This window comes from Thermobia domestica, chromosome 5 (assembly GCF_964235325.1).
Source record: "Thermobia domestica chromosome 5, izTheDome1.hap1.1, whole genome shotgun sequence".
NCBI classification, from domain to species: domain Eukaryota; kingdom Metazoa; phylum Arthropoda; class Insecta; order Zygentoma; family Lepismatidae; genus Thermobia; species Thermobia domestica.
In genome coordinates this window covers 45,051,131-45,068,655 of record NC_137458.1, presented here as the reverse complement: position 1 = coordinate 45,068,655, position 17,525 = coordinate 45,051,131, and the positions used below count along the sequence as shown (strand labels likewise).

Here is a 17,525-nt window from a genome sequence, read left to right as displayed (position 1 = left end):
AAAGTGGAAAGCAGTAATCTGTGAATGTGAATTTTAAAACAGGTTGACTTTTTGGTATCAGTCCTTTAACTTCATCTAACTGTTAGTTCAGAACAGTTTGGAGTATCTTTTGTTTAAAAATTCATTCGAGCATTTGCATTGCTGTAATATTTACACTTGGTTACGAAATGAGTGGTTGAGCCATAGAGTGGATAAATATACTGTCTTATTGTGATTGTATTTTGACATCAATTATCTTAAACAAAATGTAACGCATTGTTCATTAGAAACAAAAAATACCCTTAAATATAAGTAACCAGGCCAATACGTTAAATATCTAGATCTTACACTTGATCCAAATTTAATGGTCAATAATTACATCGAAAATATTACTCATGATGCTTTTTTAATTCTTAGGATTCATAATTAGAAATGGTAAGACCTTCAGAACTATTGCAACACTCATGAAAATGTATTACTTCTTTATACATTCCAAGTTGGAATATGTTGGTGTAATTTGCAAAACCTCGCAATAAAAGTATTGCCTAGAAATTGAAAAAAAGTTCAATCAAATTTTCTTATGTATTTGGTATACAAGGTAATTTTAATTAATCCATTACTTGAAAAACATTGCATTGATAGACAATTTTGATATTTACAAAATCATTAGAACAAAGGCGTAATACCGCCGATCTGGTATTCCTCCAAGAAAATTAATTCAAAATGAATTTGATTGCTGAAACTTGATAACAAAAAAAAAAAAAAAAATCACAGCAGAAAAATAAGGTAACAACACTTTTGGATGGTGTCTCCAAACTTTTTGAAAACAATATTTCTTCCATTAACCTCTTTTCATTTACGAACCAACAGTACACTATTAAATGACAACACTGACGTGAGATATGTCAGTGGAATCATTACACTGCAGGGCAAAAAATTGATATTTATTTACCTTTACAACTACCTGATTTTTTAAATCCAAGGTCATTTCGTTAATTCTACGTTTCACAGTATCGTCTGAGAGCGATATTTTGTGAGTATTTTTCTGGCTTTCTTCTCCAAGCACAATTTTGATTGCCTGAAGTATGCAAGATCTGATAAGAGTCTCACCAATAGTATTTTTCGTATTAGAAGAGAAAGTTCATATCGTCGCATGAAAACCAGAGGAAATTAACTCCATTTTCGTAGGTTTACAGACAAGAGGCCAAAAATTTTATTTTCTTACAAAGATGTGTTTTTAATAAGATGGTAATTGAGCTACATTATAACAGATGATTGACAAGGAGAACAGATGGCGTTACGTTCCATTTACACCAAGTGGGGCTTTCAAAATTATGTCCAAACATGAAGAAAACGAGAACTGCATTTTTGGAGTTACGTTTCTCTGGTTCTCATGCGACGATATGATGCTTCCTCCACCTTTCCATTTTGCTTGTGAAAGGTTCCAGAGGAGTCCAACTTCATACGTTTAAGCGAGTTTCTTCTCTCTCTCTCTCTCTCTCTCTTTCACACACACACACACACACACACACACACACACACACACACACACGCTTGTTTAGATTTGTCTTTGAGGGCTGGATGTACCGTTGACCGCTGCTGCCGTTTTGCGTCCCTTGGGATTTTGGTAGTGTACGAATTGATTCCCGTATTCGACAAGTTTGTCTAACGATACAAGTCGAGTTGATTCCCAACACTACGAACCCTCACTGTCCGTGTTGATTCCCGGGCTGCTTTCACACAGTTCCTGCAGGTGTCGCTACTCACTTGCGAGAAACCAGTTCATTGTGTGCCAGCGATGGAGTTTGAAGTGATGCCAAATGAAAAGGGCAAGCAACTTTTGGTATAGAGGGTTACAAATTTTGTTTCCATAAGTTCTCGTCGGTGGGGTTGAAAGATATAAATGTACAAGAAGAAAATGTGTTTTGTAGAAAATTTGTGTGAGCGCTCGTCGAAACTCATACGTATCGAGTTAGCTAATAGTGATATCGACACACTCAGAACATGTGATTTAGTTCGAATTAGGAAAAATATTAATGCTGCTCGCTCACGCAAGTTTCCGAAGTGACCTAATAACTTAAAAGAACTGCACGAAGCCCTAGAGAAAAGTGTTTTCAACAAAAACAAGGGCGAAAACTTCTTGTTTGTGAACGACTCAAAAAAGAATATTATTGGTTTCTCGTGTAAAAGTACATGGGACTTTCAAGAGCTGCCCTAAGCTGTTCCACTAAGTATTTATAATTCACGGTGTAAATCAGAAAAACTATTTCCTGTTGGTATTTTTTTGCTCCCAAAACAAAACCTCTGAGACATACCGCTTTGTGCTTAATTAAAAATATCACCAATCGAGACATTATGTACGTTGACTTTGAGATCGAAATCCACCAAGCAATTGCTTACGTTTGGCCCCAAACGACTATAAAGGGCTGCAGATTCCATCTCGGTCAGTCATGGTGGAGAAAAATTCAACTTTTGGGACTGTCAAATGATTTTAAATCAAAATATTCTGAACTAAAACTACTTCTCGAAACCTTGTTTGGACTCCCTCTTCTTCCACCAGATCAAATTGAAGACTGCTTCGTAGAAGATCTAATATCCCGCAAATCTACACATGAAAAACTGGATGATTTTTTGATGATTTACTTGAGACCTATATTCTCGCAAACAGCGACTTCCCACCCAAACTGTGGGCCAACTTTAATAGTAGTTCTGAACGTACTACTAACTGTTGCGAAGCATTCCACTCTAAACTGAACACTCAATTTTACTCTCCCCATCCAAAAATATTCCACCTGATAGAAACATTGAAGGGTGTTCAGATTGAAACTTATGTTAAAATGAGAAGCGAGAAGAAGACCACTCCCAAAAAATGCGGGATAAACAGAACTATATAGAAAAACAAATTATTAGACTAACAGAGTTTACCATTACCAGTTATGAATATCTTCGGAAAATCTGCTACAAGTTTCTCCCATGTACGTAATTCCATTACTTATACTTGACAGTTGCAACTTAGCACATAAATTACGAGAGTAATAATAAAAATGTGTAATGCATGTGAACTAGTACTTCTTAATAGGTGGTCCGCGACATCTTTGCTAGTAATTGTGTTTCCTGACTGTGTTTAGTGAAAAACTGAGTTCAGTGATTGAAAATATTTTACTGGTGTGAAAATATTTTAGTGATGCAAATGAAGTTGACATATTTAATCCAGCATCTTCCAAGTAGCGGAAATCGTGAGTCAAAAGTAATTTTCTTCTTTTTCTGTAGTTTGTTCACTGTATAAAATTTTTCAAATTTATATTGCAACTTGCATCTGTCAAGTGTTATTCAAAAGTTGAAAATTGGAATTATTTAGGATAGTTTGCTTAACTACAACTTCACAAGCAGCCAAGATGTGGTTGGCACACGTGAATCGGTACGGTATGCGAAATCGGAATCGCACGCTATGGGAATCAACTCGTACGCTAAGGGTAAATACGCACTCACCAGATGGGAATCAACTCGTACGCTAGGGGTAAATCCACTGTCAGCTAATGGGAATCAACTAGTCCGTTTCGGAATCAATTCGGTATCAGCCCCGTTGACAAATGTTTCGATTGGAGGAGCGGAAAGCATCATTGTTATAAAGACAGCATGATACATAACAATGCACTGTGTGATAGTTAAATACCATCTTTTTTAGTAAAACCTCTATACCATCTTCTCTTTGAACTGGAAGTTGCCATTTTACTTCACACACTGACAGAAACGAGTATCACAAGTTACAAAGTATCACAACATTCACAACACCACAAAATAAACACCACAAAAGGTATGGAGAAATCTTGTTGGAAAGAAACATAAACTCGTGAGAATAGTCTATTATTATTATTATTATTATTATTATTATTATTATTATTATTATTATTATTATTATTATTATTATTATTATTATTATTATTATTATTATAGATTTGAGAATTCAAATTTATATCAAAAGGTGCAGAAGGAATCAGCTAAAAATCACATATGATCAACAAGCAAAAGGGATGGATGGAAAGTGTTGAGTATGAAGGGGGCACCAGGTAAGCAAGGTTGGTCACTGCTCGCATGTGCTATTAGTAAAACATCCAATAGTTTTATTTCACATGATGTTAATAAAAATGACATTTTTCTCTGAAGCATTTCAAGTTGTTAACATTTCATTCAGAAACATTTTCATGTCTGGTTTCATTAACATAATATTATGGAAACTTCCGTATTGTAGTCATGATATGAATTCAACAAGCCAATGCAGTCAAATATCTTTTCTTGGAATGGTTGCTATTGACATTTGCCTTCCTATACGTCATGTAAGAGCTCTTTCACGTTTTCGCTCATTTGACTTCTTTATTAAAAAGCAATTCTCTCTATTAATTGTAGTTTAAATGGCTCTGAAATAACAATGCAACCTATAATTTTGCTCAGCCTTGCCTTTGGCTGGCTTTGACCCAATTCCATGATAAAACTCATGTCTGCTCACGTGTGAGTTTGGCTCATACGTGACTATATTTACCATTCTTACACGGGAATGTCCGAGTTCTTTGACTATATGTGTGTGCATGTGTCTTGTGTGGTGAAGGTCAGAAGTATCCAAGGGCGTTTAGTTTTTTCGTTCATTCGTAGAGTTCTCATTAAAATAAGTTTTATGTATGATCAATATATTTTGTATTAGATTTGAAAGCAGGGATATAATGGAGGGTATATGTAGAGCATAAGCTTTATATAGTTCAACGTATACTCATTTTAAATAAGATATGTAGTAGATTATAAGGGTAGGTATACGCTTATTTTTTAAGGTGGTCAAGCATATATCTAACAAATATTCTAGCAACACGTCATTGTTTGAAAGCATCTAATCTTTTTACTGTAGAGAACATTTCATTGTGCCTCATGTGACAAAGGGTGAGAGCGCTAAATATACTATAGGCTTTTTTAGGTTTGCCAAATTTTCGGTACCCGGGTTTGAATTACATGAGTCTACGTGCCAATGAACTAAATCTAGGGGCTAAAATATTAAATTACCTACAATTCATTATATACATTTTATGCCTTGTATGTTGTATTTAGTCTATGGTTAATATTAGTTACTGTATTTACAAGGATTAATTTTCAACAAGTTTTTAAGGTATTATTACAAAGTTGAGAGATAAACTTGAAATATAAAACCGTAACAATGCAAAAAACTAAAATTATACCACATGGAAAAAACTCTGCACTCTGTTACAATAAGTTTTCAAAATGCGTGAAATTAAATTAAATTTCTATTCTTTTTAAAGAACAATCAAACACCTCATTCAGTTCCTTCCCAGGTGGTAAAGTGCCAAGGACAGACGAGATGTTGCCATGTTGAGAAGAAACAGCTATACGCTCTATTAGAAAAGATGAACAAACTTCGCCGTTTACGCAAGAAATGCATCTTCCTACCTTTCTAATGAATTCAAGACTTCTTGCACCCCAATCACTACTAGTCTCAATAGCAATTGGAATGAAAAAAAAATCGAGAAGGTTGTATTTTATTTGTTTTTCAGCTTCTCTGAGATTAGCAACAGCTCCAGCGTTCATTACAGGTATCAGCGCATGTAAAGTCATGTAATAAAGTCATTTACCTCTCATCCATGGAACCAATGTCATGTCATCGGATCGCTTTCTATCCGAACGACGAAAACCAGAAAGTTCCCGTATTGAAGGAATACCAGCAGTAAGGGTTCGTAGTATTATATCATTAACGGAGGAGTGTCGTACGTATCTACCAGCTTTCTTCACTCACGAAAGGCCATGCAGGCCACGTTGGTTAACCTGATCTCTACAAGCTGGACAGCTATGAGGGTTACAAACAGCTAAAGTTAAACGTAAGACAACAGCAATTCTAAAACTATCATTTACAAGGATTACATTTCTATTGCAATGCTTTGATTGTTGTGCTTGTAGTACCACACTGCACTAACACCGTTTTCACTTAATACGATTTAAAAGTGGTCGGGATGAATCTTAAAACTAATTTGGATGGAAATAAACTGTACAATAAGTTCACTGCTTGGTCTATAAATCAATTGATAGGAAGGATGATACAATTTTTGTAAATTATAGAGTGCCCTTTTCGAACAAGGAGCACCAAACCCATGGACGCCCGCAACGGGGGAATCATTCCCTCTTGAACTTTTGAAAGGGGGTTCAGTTCTTCGAAACAAATGTCAAACCATATTAGATTTGCTTACTTACCGACTAGAGTATTTAATATATTTACTGTAGTTAATGCAACGTGCATCGCATCAACCGTATGTATATTCGCTACTTCGCTTATGTGTTGATGTCCCCCTTCCCTGAGGAAAAAATCCTCCGGTCGTTCTTGTCGCATTCAAAACAATGTACTATAGCCTCACTATCGATCCGACTCTTCAATGCTCAAGGCTATATACGCTCGTCATTACATGACGTTAGATTTTCTTTGAACTTCTGCACCCACGAAGTCGAAATTTTCACATCAATTACTTTTTCACTACACGTCTCACTAAGTTGTCGATGAATAACGGTAGGTGCTAGTAGTAGTCCCCCCGTTATGGCCGATTTGACCTTGATGACGTCATAGGTCAAAGGTCAATGACCTTGGCCAGGGGTCAATGACCGAGGGGTACCTAGGACCACCCCCTCTAAATTTTGGCAGGGGTACCTTGGCCCACCCCTTAAATTTTGGCAGGGGTACATAGGACCACCCCCCTTAAATTTTGGAAATTGCCAAATTTAAAACTTGGGTATGGTAGCCTAGGACCATAGTATGTACCTCTATTAGTATTGGGGGTCTATGTCGTTCCCTTTCATGGGTAAAAAATTGCCAAAAAGTCAAATTTCGGGGTTTTTTGACCTAATTTATCCCCTTGGATGAGGTGTTATTACCTTATATAGTTATATGGGCGTATACAGGGGTTCATTACCTTTCATAAGACATGGGTACATTAATGCACCCCTTGAAAAATTTGGGAGGGGTACCTTGGCCCACCCCTTAAATTTTGGAAATTGCCCAATTTAAACATTGGGTATTTTAGTACTGGACCCTAATATGTATTATGATAAATTTGGATGGTCCACCTCGTTCCCTTCTAGGGGTACAAAATTGCCAAAATATAAACGTAAGCAATACGTAGTACCACGTGTTTGGTTTTTGGTCGATTTTATCTCCTTGGATGAGGTCCTATTACCTTATATGGTTATATGGTCATGTATAGGGGTCCATTACCTTTCATAAGATATGGGTATATTTGTGCACTCCTTTAAAAATTTGGGAGGGGTACTTTGGCCCACCCCTTAAATTTTGGAAATTGCTCATTTTATATATTTGGTATTATAGTACTGGACCCTAACATGTATTATAATAAATTTGGGTGGTCCACTTCGTTCCCTTTTAGGGGTACAAAATTGCCAAAATATAAACGTAAGCAATACGTTGTACCACGTGTTTGGTTTCGACCCAAGTTATCCCCTTGGATGAGGTCCTATTACCTTATATGGTTATATGGTCATGTATAGGGGTCCATTCCCTTTCATAACATATGGGTATATTGGTGCACCCCTTTAAAAATTTGGGAGGGGTACATTGGCTCACCCCTTAAATTTTAGAAATTGACCATTTTACATATTTGGTATAATAGTATAGGACCCTAATATATATATATATATTACTATAAATTTGGGTGGTCCACCTCGTTCCCTTTCATGGGTACGAAATTGCCAAATTGTTAGTACAACCACGTGTTTCGTTTTTGACCTAATTTATTCCCTTGGATGAGGTCCTATTACCTTATATGGTTATATGGTCATGTATAGGGGTCTATTACCTATCATAAGACATAGGTACATTTGTGCACCCCGGGAGGGGTACTTTGGCCCACCCCTTTAATTTTGGAAATTGCCCATTTAATATATTTGGTATTATAGTATAGGACCCTAATAGAGATTACTATAAATTTGGTTGGTCCACCTCGTTCCCTTCTAGGGGTACAAAATTGCCAAAATATAAACGTAAGCAATACGTTATACCACGTGTTTGGTTTTTGGTCGATTTTATCCCCTTTGATGAGGTGTTATTATCCTATATAGTTATATGGGCGTATACAGGGGTCCATTACCTTTCATAAGACATGGGTATATTAATGCACCCCTTGAAAAATTTGGGAGGGGTACCTTGGCCCACCCCTTAAATTTTGGAAATTGCCCAATTTAAACATTTGGTATTATAGTACTGGACCCTAACATGTATTATGATAAATTTGGGTGGTCCACCTCGTTCCCTTCTAGGGGTACAAAATTGTCAAAATATAAACGTAAGCAATACGTAGTACCACGTGTTTGGTTTTTTTTTTTGTCGATTTTATTTCCTTTGATGAGGTGTTATTATCCTATATAGTTATATGGTCATGTATAGGGGTCCATTACATTTCATAAGATATGGGTATGTTTGTGCACCCCCGGGAGGGGTACTTTGGCCCACCCCTTAAATTTTGGAAATTGCCCAATTTAAACATTTGGTATTATAGTACTGGACCCTAACATGTATTATGATAAATTTGGGTGGTCCACCTCGTTCCCTTCTAGGGGTACAAAATTGCCAAAATATAAACGTAAGCATTACGTTGTACCACGTGTTTGGTTTTTGACCTAATTTATTCCTTTGGATGAGGTCCTATTACCTTATATGGTAATGTATAGGTGTTCATTCCCTATCATAAGACATAGGTACATTGATGCACCCCGGGAGGGGATTCGGTATCATAGTACAGGCCTCAACATGTATTATGATAAATTTGGGTGGTCCACATCGTTCTCTTTTAGGGGTACAAAATTGCTAAAATATAAACATAAGCAATATGTTGTACCATGTGTTTGGTTTTTGGCCCAATTTCTCCCCCTTTGATGAGGTTCTATTACCTTATATGGTTATATGGTCATGTATATAGGTTCATTTCCTATCATAAGATATGGGTACGTTGATGCATCCTTTAAAAATTTGGGAGGGGTATCTTGACACATCCACTCGGTTTTAGAAATTGTTTAATATAAGCATTTGGTATCATAGTACAGGTCTTCAATATGTACCACTATAAATTTGGATGGTCCACATCGTTCCCTTTTCATAGGTAAAGAACTACCAAAAATCAAATTTCGGAGGTTATTGACCCCTATTTAGCACGTTATATGGTTTATTACCTTTATATGTTTATGTTCCCTTTTAAATTTGGGAATTATCGAATAACAAAATTCGGTAAACGTTTTCTAGGACCCGTTGGTATTCCTCTTATGGCCAAATATTCAAAATTTAAAGGTTATTGACCGGCTTTATTATTGAATAAGTACAGGATTTATTACTTTTTTCATAAGACACAGGTGTATTTGTGTACCAATCTTAAATTTTGGGAGGGGGTACATTTCTTATTGTCATATCAATAATTGGTAAATGTTCTTTGGGTAAATCATTGTGATCACGTGATCAGTTATTGACCTATGATGGGATTAGGAGTCCAGGACATTGGTACATTGAAACTTTGTAGGATAATTTGAGAATGCGTCATTGGTATTGATTATTACAGCCAAATATAAACGTAAGCAAGACGTTGTACCACGTGATTGACCTTGATGAGGTAGTGTACAGGGATACATAGCTAACCTTATTGAAACTTATGACTCATAGTCTTAAGGGAATACATGCTACAACACTGGCAAAGTTATTGTTGATGCAATTTGATTGGCTGATCACTATCTTTCGTGCAATCTGATTGGTTGATCACTATCTTTCGTGCAATCTGATTGGTTGATGAGTTTTAAATCTTTGCTGTATTCAGTTTTTAAGTTTTGTTTTACATTTAAAAATCTTGTTTTTGTTCAACATTTTGCACTCAATGATAAATATGATCAAAACCGTTTATTTGTTAATCGAATAGTTAAAAACCGGATAAAGTTTGACGGTTAACCGTGAAACGTAAAAATTTTTTAGTTTGAAATTTTTTTTGCTTGAAACATTTTGTTTGAAAATTCTTGCTTTCAAATTTTTTTTGTTTGAATTTTTTGTTTGAGAATTTTGTTTGAAATTTTTTTTGACAACTTTTGTTTCAAAATTTTTTGTTTAAAATTTTTTTGTTTGAAATTTTTTTTCGTTTCAAAATTTTGTTTAAAATTTTTGTTTGAAATTTTTTCGTTTCCAAATTTTTTGTTTGAAAAAATTTTTGTTTGAAATTTTTTTGTTTCAAAATTTTGTTTCAAAATTTTGTTTGAATTTTTTCGTTTGAAATTTTTTGTTTAAAAATTTTTCGTTTGAAATTTTTTCGTTTCAAAATTTTGTTTAAAATTTTTTTCGTTTCAAAATTTTGTTTGGAAAATTTTGTTTGAATTTTTTTCGTTTGAATTTTTTTTCGTTTCAAAATTTTGTTTCAAAGATTTTTGTTTGAAATTTTTGTTTCAAAGTTTGAGTTGACATTTTTAAAAGTTTGTGCACCTATTAGTAAAGAACCGGAACTGTTTAGAACAAAAACCTTTGACAACATTGTGGTGCAATAGTACACGTCAGAACCTGGGGTTGTACTTGAAATGAAAAAACACAATTCATTGAAATGGATCATTTTATTACACTCCACATACATCCATACCAGATAGTGGTTCTGGATATTGTCGATACAATGTATTTTGAACTTCTTGCACTAGTTTGTCTTTAGCATATAATTTTAATTCCAGTTGAAGTCTTTTAAGGTCTAATGCAATATCAATTGGTGGAAACTCAATGTCCATTTGATCACAAATAAACTGTTTATCAATACAGTTATGCACCCACGAACGCTGTTGACAACCATCACAATATCTAGATACATGTTGTACAATATGCATAACACATTTTTCAAAATAGTACTTTTTCAGGAATATACTAGTTTTGTTGCACATTTCCACTGCATGTTTCACACACTGAAATACGCTGATGAATTTGTTCCATTCAGTTTGTGTTAGATACACCATGTTACGAGGGACATGGAATGTACTCTTTTTACGTAACAGCACCATCTTCTCTTCGAGGACTGTACGCAGCACCACTTCATGATTTGAGCCTAATGATTTGACTATGGTCACATTTAGCTCATCATGAAAATAATCGTTCATTTGGTCGATTCGTGCCATTCTTCACAGGTCAGTTGTACACCAAATTGTTCTGCTTTACCCAATCGAATCACAGGTTCAAATGTTCTAGCACTGATACCAATCATCACATGTTTTGTTTGAAATATATTTATTGGATAATAGCTTGCGAAGATGAACTCTTTATCGTTAGAAGTACACATCTTTCCTCCTGAAAAGCACTTGCTCAAATGATTTCGTGGGATGACAGTGTATTTACTGGTTTATAGTTATTGCTGACGTCATTGGTAAGGAATGTGCTGATTCATGATTTCATCACAGTTGCTGACGTCATGCCGACCAACCACATTCATACAACTACAGCTGACGTCATTGGAAAGAAATGTGCTGATTCATGATTTCATCACAATGGCTGACGAATCTGGCTGTGTACTAAATTCAAGTTGATGACTTCGACCCAAGAATCCTTTATAGCATAAAGATACAGATCCAGTATTTAAGAAACGCAGCAGTTCTTCTTGTTTTGATGCCTCCATGGGTAAATATCTTGCTGGTAAAATTATATTCTTATCATTTTCAAGCTTCACTACGATTCTTAATCCAAACTTTGTAGGGATCATTTGGCTAGCTAAGATTCTATAAGGTACATTCTGTTGTAAATCAGTAATCTTGGTAAATGATTTCATCACATCACGTGTGTTTAGAAACTGCAGACAAGTAGCCATGATGACGTTATCATGAATACTAACTCGAACGATGATGCAAAACTGATGACGTTGCATGATCATGTTCTGACGTGCACCACAATGTTGCCAGATGTTTTTGTTCTAAACAGTTCCGACTAGTGCATACCTGTATTGATAAACAGTTTATTTGTGATCAAATGGACATTGAGTTTCCACCAATTGATATTGCATTAGACCTTAAAAGACTTCAACTGGAATTAAAATTATATGCTAAAGACAAACTAGTGCAAGAAGTTCAAAATACATTGTATCGACAATATCCAGAACCACTATCTGGTATGGATGTATGTGGAGTGTAATAAAATGATCCATTTCAATGAATTGTGTTTTTTCATTTCAAGTACAACCCCAGGTTCTGACGTGTACTATTGCACCACAATGTTGTCAAATGTTTTTGTTCTAAACAGTTCCGGTTCTTTACTAATAGGTGCACAAACTTTTAAAAATGTCAACTCAAACTTTGAAACAAAAATTTCAAACAAAAATCTTTGAAACAAAATTTTGAAACGAAAAAAAATTCAAACGAAAAAAATTCAAACAAAATTTTCCAAACAAAATTTTGAAACGAAAAAAATTTTAAACAAAATTTTGAAACGAAAAAATTTCAAACGAAAAATTTTTAAACAAAAAATTTCAAACGAAAAAATTCAAACAAAATTTTGAAACAAAATTTTGAAACAAAAAAATTTCAAACAAAAATTTTTTCAAACAAAAAATTTGGAAACGAAAAAATTTCAAACAAAAATTTTAAACAAAATTTTGAAACGAAAAAAAATTTCAAACAAAAAAATTTTAAACAAAAAATTTTGAAACAAAAGTTGTCAAAAAAAATTTCAAACAAAATTCTCAAACAAAAAATTCAAACAAAAAAAATTTGAAAGCAAGAATTTTCAAACAAAATGTTTCAAGCAAAAAAAATTTCAAACTAAAAAATTTTTACGTTTCACGGTTAACCGTCAAACTTTATCCGGTTTTTAACTATTCGATTAACAAATAAACGGTTTTGATCATATTTATCATTGAGTGCAAAATGTTGAACAAAAACAAGATTTTTAAATGTAAAACAAAACTTAAAAACTGAATACAGCAAAGATTTAAAACTCATCAACCAATCAGATTGCACGAAAGATAGTGATCAACCAATCAGATTGCACGAAAGATAGTGATCAGCCAATCAAATTGCATCAACAATAACTTTGCCAGTGTTGTAGCATGTATTCCCTTAAGACTATGAGTCATAAGTTTCAATAAGGTTAGCTATGTATCCCTGTACACTACCTCATCAAGGTCAATCACGTGGTACAACGTCTTGCTTACGTTTATATTTGGCTGTAATAATCAATACCAATGACGCATTCTCAAATTATCCTACAAAGTTTCAATGTACCAATGTCCTGGACTCCTAATCCCATCATAGGTCAATAACTGATCACGTGATCACAATGATTTACCCAAAGAACATTTACCAATTATTGATATGACAATAAGAAATGTACCCCCTCCCAAAATTTAAGATTGGTACACAAATACACCTGTGTCTTATGAAAAAAGTAATAAATCCTGTACTTATTCAATAATAAAGCCGGTCAATAACCTTTAAATTTTGAATATTTGGCCATAAGAGGAATACCAACGGGTCCTAGAAAACGTTTACCGAATTTTGTTATTCGATAATTCCCAAATTTAAAAGGGAACATAAACATATAAAGGTAATAAACCATATAACGTGCTAAATAGGGGTCAATAACCTCCGAAATTTGATTTTTGGTAGTTCTTTACCTATGAAAAGGGAACGATGTGGACCATCCAAATTTATAGTGGTACATATTGAAGACCTGTACTATGATACCAAATGCTTATATTAAACAATTTCTAAAACCGAGTGGATGTGTCAAGATACCCCTCCCAAATTTTTAAAGGATGCATCAACGTACCCATATCTTATGATAGGAAATGAACCTATATACATGACCATATCTATATATATAAAAGAGAACGCACAAAATCCTTTGTCCGCTCATCACGCTAATACGGCTGAACCGATTTCTTTCATTTTTGGGGGGTTGTTAGGATTTGGACCCTAGATGGTTTTTATCATATCACTTTAATTTTCAATTACCAGTGTCTTGAGATAATTGACCAATCAGGTGTCAATACGTACAAAAAATCCTTTGTCCGCTCATCACGCTAATACGGCTGAACCGATTTCTTTCATTTTTGGGGGGTTGTTAGGATGTGGACCCTAGATGTTTTTTATCATATCACTTTAATTTTCAATTACCAGTGTCTTGAGATAATTGACCATTCAGGTGTCCATACGTACAAATCCTTTGTTATTAGTTCATCATAGGTATAAAAATAAACGTATTTATATGCAACCCGCATGACCCTGTGACTCGGCGGGTTAACATAACTGACAGGCGCTATAATGTTAACATTAGTGCAATCTTCTATGGTTTTTATCATATCACTTGAAAGCGAAAAAGTAAAAATTATCTAAGTAACAAAGTTTATTGCGTTCCGGGATGACCGCAGCGAAGCGGGGCGGGTTGGGGTGACCGCAGCGAAGCGGGGCGGGTTAACATAAATGACAGGCGATATAATGTTAACATTAGTGCAATCTTCTATGGTTTTTATCATATCACTTGAAAGCGAAAAAGTAAAAATTATCTAAGTAACAAAGTTTATTGCGTTCCGGGGTGACCGCAGCGAAGCGGGGTGAACGCTGCTAGTAACCATATAAGGTAATAGAACCTCATCAAAGGGGGAGAAATTGGGCCAAAAACCAAACACATGGTACAACATATTGCTTATGTTTATATTTTAGCAATTTTGTACCCCTAAAAGAGAACGATGTGGACCACCCAAATTTATCATAATACATGTTGAGGCCTGTACTATGATACCGAATCCCCTCCCGGGGTGCATCAATGTACCTATGTCTTATGATAGGGAATGAACACCTATACATTACCATATAAGGTAATAGGACCTCATCCAAAGGAATAAATTAGGTCAAAAACCAAACACGTGGTACAACGTAATGCTTACGTTTATATTTTGGCAATTTTGTACCCCTAGAAGGGAACGAGGTGGACCACCCAAATTTATCATAATACATGTTAGGGTCCAGTACTATAATACCAAATGTTTAAATTGGGCAATTTCCAAAATTTAAGGGGTGGGCCAAAGTACCCCTCCCGGGGGTGCACAAACATACCCATATCTTATGAAATGTAATGGACCCCTATACATGACCATATAACTATATAGGATAATAACACCTCATCAAAGGAAATAAAATCGACAAAAAAAACCAAACACGTGGTACTACGTATTGCTTACGTTTATATTTTGACAATTTTGTACCCCTAGAAGGGAACGAGGTGGACCACCCAAATTTATCATAATACATGTTAGGGTCCAGTACTATAATACCAAATGTTTAAATTGGGCAATTTCCAAAATTTAAGGGGTGGGCCAAGGTACCCCTCCCAAATTTTTCAAGGGGTGCATTAATATACCCATGTCTTATGAAAGGTAATGGACCCCTGTATACGCCCATATAACTATATAGGATAATAACACCTCATCAAAGGGGATAAAATCGACCAAAAACCAAACACGTGGTATAACGTATTGCTTACTTTTATATTTTGGCAATTTTGTACCCCTAGAAGGGAACGAGGTGGACCAACCAAATTTATAGTAATCTCTATTAGGGTCCTATACTATAATACCAAATATATTAAATGGGCAATTTCCAAAATTAAAGGGGTGGGCCAAAGTACCCCTCCCGGGGTGCACAAATGTACCTATGTCTTATGATAGGTAATAGACCCCTATACATGACCATATAACCATATAAGGTAATAGGACCTCATCCAAGGGAATAAATTAGGTCAAAAACGAAACACGTGGTTGTACTAACAATTTGGCAATTTCGTACCCATGAAAGGGAACGAGGTGGACCACCCAAATTTATAGTAATATATATATATATTAGGGTCCTATACTATTATACCAAATATGTAAAATGGTCAATTTCTAAAATTTAAGGGGTGAGCCAATGTACCCCTCCCAAATTTTTAAAGGGGTGCACCAATATACCCATATGTTATGAAAGGGAATGGACCCCTATACATGACCATATAACCATATAAGGTAATAGGACCTCATCCAAGGGGATAACTTGGGTCGAAACCAAACACGTGGTACAACGTATTGCTTACGTTTATATTTTGGCAATTTTGTACCCCTAAAAGGGAACGAAGTGGACCACCCAAATTTATTATAATACATGTTAGGGTCCAGTACTATAATACCAAATATATAAAATGAGCAATTTCCAAAATTTAAGGGGTGGGCCAAAGTACCCCTCCCAAATTTTTAAAGGAGTGCACAAATATACCCATATCTTATGAAAGGTAATGGACCCCTATACATGACCATATAACCATATAAGGTAATAGGACCTCATCCAAGGAGATAAAATCGACCAAAAACCAAACACGTGGTACTACGTATTGCTTACGTTTATATTTTGGCAATTTTGTACCCCTAGAAGGGAACGAGGTGGACCATCCAAATTTATCATAATACATATTAGGGTCCAGTACTAAAATACCCAATGTTTAAATTGGGCAATTTCCAAAATTTAAGGGGTGGGCCAAGGTACCCCTCCCAAATTTTTCAAGGGGTGCATTAATGTACCCATGTCTTATGAAAGGTAATGAACCCCTGTATACGCCCATATAACTATATAAGGTAATAACACCTCATCCAAGGGGATAAATTAGGTCAAAAAACCCCGAAATTTGACTTTTTGGCAATTTTTTACCCATGAAAGGGAACGACATAGACCCCCAATACTAATAGAGGTACATACTATGGTCCTAGGCTACCATACCCAAGTTTTAAATTTGGCAATTTCCAAAATTTAAGGGGGGTGGTCCTATGTACCCCTGCCAAAATTTAAGGGGTGGGCCAAGGTACCCCTGCCAAAATTTAGAGGGGGTGGTCCTAGGTACCCCTCGGTCATTGACCCCGGGCCAAGGTCATTGACCTTTGACCTATGACGTCATCAAGGTCAAATCGGCCATAACGGGGGGACTACTACTGTGCTACATCACGCAGATGGAGAAAACGGATGATCACAAGCTGTTCTTGAACGTCGGCATTTGCGATATCGAAAACGCTGCTCATTCCAACGGTGACTGTAGGAATACGAGCACTGCACGGTGCTGCCTTCCGTATCAGCAATTCACAAAGAGTGTCCACGTTTTCTAAGATGAAATGCATCCTTCCGGCCTCCATCTGCTCACAGTAACTGCAAAAAGTATGAGATCTTGGAACTTCAATGCATCTCGTAAGACTCTTCTTCAGCAGCGAGTAACTCCGCTTGTGCGTTAGCCACTAGACCATGCGGCGATGGATCAAGTAAAAACGAATCACTTTGTAAGTCATGTACGTTATGCGTATCAATGTAATTCAGTTTCTTGGTAAGTGAAAGTGATTGTTATAAAAAATGTACGATCTTTAGACACCGCACTGAAACAGATGCAATTTACATTGTACAGCTGTAGCTTCTCGTGTCTTGAGGCAAAATGCTGTCTTTATATACCGGTTTTGGTTTGGTGTCAAATACACTTTCTTCTTTAAGTACTT

At 35.5% G+C, this 17,525-nt stretch overlaps 1 protein-coding gene across 1 annotated transcript in view; it reads right to left on the bottom strand.

Annotated features, from left to right (window-relative positions):
• geko (olfaction protein geko) overlaps positions 1–17,525 on the bottom strand; it is a 93,551-nt gene that overhangs the window by 15,567 nt on the left and 60,459 nt on the right. The gene's annotated exons all lie outside the window — the stretch shown is intronic.